The following is a 4,171-nucleotide window of genomic DNA, read 5'->3' as shown; positions in this document are numbered from 1 at the left end:
GTGTGATTTCATTTATGAGTTTGAACTTTAAAGCAAGATTTTGATGAATGATGTTTTCCACTTGATTGTGCCTGTGTAAGCAATCAGATTGTGTTAAACTGCTACAGGATCCTATAATGTGTTGGATTGTTTCTGGTTTTTCTCAGCATTTTCTACATTTATCATCTTGAATTCCTGATCTTTTACTTTGTATTGTATTTATTATCCAATTTCTGCATATAATATGTGGTATTTGTGTCCCTTGAATCCATTTATGTGACTGGACATTGAAAGAGGCATTGGAATTTACAATCAACTTCCCAATCTCCAATGTTATCAAAACATAGTGAGGTCCCACCAAGATTTGAACTCGGATCGCTGGATTCAAAGTCCAGAGTGCTAACCATTACACCATGGGACCAAACTGCTTATTATTATCGATTTTTTTTTCTCCTTCTTTTTGTTTTTGCACAGTTTGTTGTTTTTGCACATTGGTTGTTTGTCCGTCCTGTTGGTTGCAGTCTTTCATTGATTCTATTGTGTTTCTTGTATTTACTGTGATTGCCCGCGAGAAAATGAATCTCAGGGTTGTATATAGTAATGTATATGTACTTTGATAATAAATTTACTTCGAACTTTGAATGGAGTCTGTGATCTCCCCAGTGCAGCAATAAGTAGAAAACAGTAAATATGGCACCGATAATTACAACAAATTTGGCTGATCCTGAGATCAAAAATTTAGAGTGAACATGTCCCTGATTTTATTAAAGAACATGTAGGAAGTCAGATTTCTCAGTGATGGTGAGGAATACAGGTGGAATTTGGCTCCTTAAATAGCACGGATTCCATGGAAGTGGGGTAAGTAAATGCTGCTTGTTCTGTGAACCCCTCAAACAAACTCTTCTCCCTTCTGCATCTGGCAAAAGGCACCGAAGCATTCGGGCTCTCACGACCAGACTATGTAACAGTTTCTTCCCCCAAGCCATCAGACTCCTCAATACCCAGAACCTGGACTGACACCAACCTACTGCCCTCTACTGTACCTATTGTCTTGTTTATTATTTATAGAAAACATAGAAAATAGGTGCAGGAGTAGGCCATTCGGCCCTTCGAGCCTGCACCGCCATTTATTATGATCATGGCTGATCATCCAAATCAGATCCCTGCACCAGCCTTCTCTCCATACCCTCTGATCCCCCTAGCCACAAGGGCCATATCTAACTCCCTCTTAAATATAGCCAATGAACTGGCCTCAACTGGTTCCTGTGGCAGAGAATTCCACAGATTCACCACTCTCTGTGTGAAGAAGTTTTTCCTAATCTCAGTCCTAAAAGGCTTCGCCTTTATCCTCAAACTGTGACCCCTCGTTCTGGACTTCCCCAACATCGGGAACAATCTTCCTGCATCTAGCCTGTCCAATACCTTTAGGATTTTATACGTTTCAATCAGATCCCCCCTCAATCTTCTAAATTCCAACGAGTACAAGCCCAGTTCATCCAGTCTTTCTTCATATGAAAGTCCTGCCATCCCAGGAATCAATCTGGTGAACCTTCTTTGTACTCCCTCTATGGCAAGGATGTCTTTCCTCAGATTAGGGGACCAAAACTGCACACAATACTCCAGGTGTGGTCTCACCAAGGCCTTGTACAACTGCAGTAGTACCTCCCTGCTCCTGTACTCGAATCCTCTCGCTATAAATGCCAGCATACCATTCGCCTTTTTCACCGCCTGCTGTACCTGCATGCCCACTTTCAATGACTGGTGTATAATGACACCCAGGTCTCGTTGCACCTCCCCTTTTCCTAATCGGCCACCATTCAGATAATAATCTGTTTTCCTATTTTTGCCACCAAAGTGGATAACTTCACATTTATCCACATTAAATTGCATCTGCCATGAATTTGCCCACTCACCCAACCAATCCAAGTCACCCTGCATCCTCTTAGCATCCTCCTCACAGCTAACACTGCCGCCCAGCTTCGTGTCGTCCGCAAACTTGGAGATGCTGCATTTAATTTCCTCATCCAAGTCATTAATATATATTGTAAACAACTGGGGTCCCAGCACTGAGCCTTGCGGTACCCCACTAGTCACCACCTGCCATTCTGAAAAGGTCCCGTTTATTCCCACTCTTTGCTTCCTGTCTGCTAACCAATTCTCTATCCACATCAATACCTTACCCCCAATACCACGTGCTTTAAGTTTGCACACTAATCTCCTGTGTGGGACCTTGTCAAAAGCCTTTTGAAAATCCAAATATACCACATCCACTGGTTCTCCCCTATCCACTCTACTAGTTACATCCTCAAAAAATTCTATGAGATTCGTCAGATATGATTTTCCTTTCACAAATCCATGCTGACTTTGTCTGATGATTTCACCGCTTTCCAAATGTGCTGTTATCACATCTTTGGTAACTGACTCCAGCAGTTTCCCCACCACCGACGTTAGGCTAACCGGTCTATAATTCCCTGGTTTCTCTCTCCCTCCTTTTTTAAAAAGTGGGGTTACATTAGCCACCCTCCAATCCTCAGGAACTAGTCCAGAATCTAACGAGTTTTGAAAAATTATCACTAATGCATCCACTATTTCTTGGGCTACTTCCTTAAGCACTCTAGGATGCAGACCATCTGGCCCTGGGGATTTATCTGCCTTCAATCCCTTCAATTTACCTAACACCACTTCCCTACTAACATGTATTTCACTCAGTTCCTCCATCTCACTGGACCCTCTGTCCCCTACTATTTCTGGAAGATTATTTATGTCCTCCTTAGTGAAGACAGAACCAAAGTAATTATTCAATTGGTCTGCCATGTCCTTGCTCCCCATAATCAATTCACCTGTTTCTGTCTGCAGGGGACCTACATTTGTCTTTACCAGTCTTTTCCTTTTTACATATCTATAAAAGCTTTTACAGTTAGTTTTTATGTTCCCTGCCAGTTTTCTCTCATAATCTTTTTTCCCTTTCCTAATTAAGCCCTTTGTCCTCCTCTGCTGAACTCTGAATTTCTCCCAGTCCTCAGGTGAGCCACTTTTTCTGGCTAATTTGTATGCTTCTTCTTTGGAATTGATACTATCCCTAATTTCCCTTGTCAGCCACGGGTGCACTACCTTCCTTGATTTATCCTTTTGCCAAACTGGGATGAACAATTGTTGTAGTTCATCCATGCAATCTTTAAATGCTTGCCATTGCATATCCGCCATCAATCCTTTAAGTGTCATTTACCAGTCTAACTTAGCTAATTCACGTCTCATACCTTCAAAGTTACCCCTCTTTAAGTTCAGAACCTTTGTTTCTGAATTAACTACGTCACTCTCCATGTTAATGAAGAATTCCACCATATTATGGTCACTCTTACCCAAGGGGCCTCTCACGACAAGATCGCTAATTAACCCTTCCTCATTGCTCAAAACCCAGTCCAGAATAGCCTGCTCTCTAGTCGGTTCCTCGACATGTTGGTTCAAAAAACCATCCCGCATACATTCCAAGAAATCCTCTTCCTCAGCACCTTTACCAATTTGGTTCACCCAGTCTACATGTAGATTGAAGTCACCCATTATAACTGCTGTTCCTTTATTGCACACATTTCTAATTTCCTGTTTAATACCATCTCCGACCTCACTACTACTGTTAGGTGGCCTGTACACAACTCCCACCAGCGTCTTCTGCCCCTTAGTGTTACGCAGCTCTACCCATATAGATTCCACATCTTCCTGGCTTATGTCCTTCCTTTCTATTGCGTTAATCTCTTTTTTAACCAGCAACGCCACCCCACCTCCTTTTCTTTCATGTCTATCCCTCCTGAATATTGAATATCCCTGAACGTTGAGCTCCCATCCTTGGTCACCCTGGAGCCACGTCTCTGTGATCCCAACTATATCATAATCATTAATAACAATCTGCACTTTCAATTCATCCACCTTGTTACGAATGCTCCTTTTATTGTAATAAGGGATTTATTGTAATGCCTGCACTGTTTTGTACACTTTATGCAGTCCTGGGTAGGTCTGTAGTCTAGTGTAGTTTTTGTGTTGTTTTACGTAGTTCAGTGTAGTTTTTGTATTGTTTCATGTAGCACCATGGTCCTGAAAAACTTTGTCTCGTTTTTACTGTGTACTGTACCAGCAGTTATGGTCGAAATAACAATAAAAAGTGACTTGACTTGACTTGACTTGAAAATGAATTGTTTCA

General features: G+C 41.7%; 1 non-coding gene across 1 annotated transcript; it reads right to left on the bottom strand.

Moving 5' to 3' along the window:
* Positions 1-328: 328 nt before the first annotated feature.
* Positions 329-400, bottom strand: trnaq-uug (transfer RNA glutamine (anticodon UUG)). The gene has a single exon. It is a non-coding gene; the product is annotated as a tRNA-Gln (tRNA).
* Between the last annotated feature and the right edge of the window lie 3,771 nt (positions 401-4,171).

The sequence above is a fragment of the Mobula hypostoma genome, chromosome X1 (genome assembly GCF_963921235.1).
Source record: "Mobula hypostoma chromosome X1, sMobHyp1.1, whole genome shotgun sequence".
Classification (NCBI taxonomy): Eukaryota; Metazoa; Chordata; class Chondrichthyes; order Myliobatiformes; family Myliobatidae; genus Mobula; species Mobula hypostoma.
This window is presented reverse-complemented; position numbering and strand designations above follow the sequence as displayed.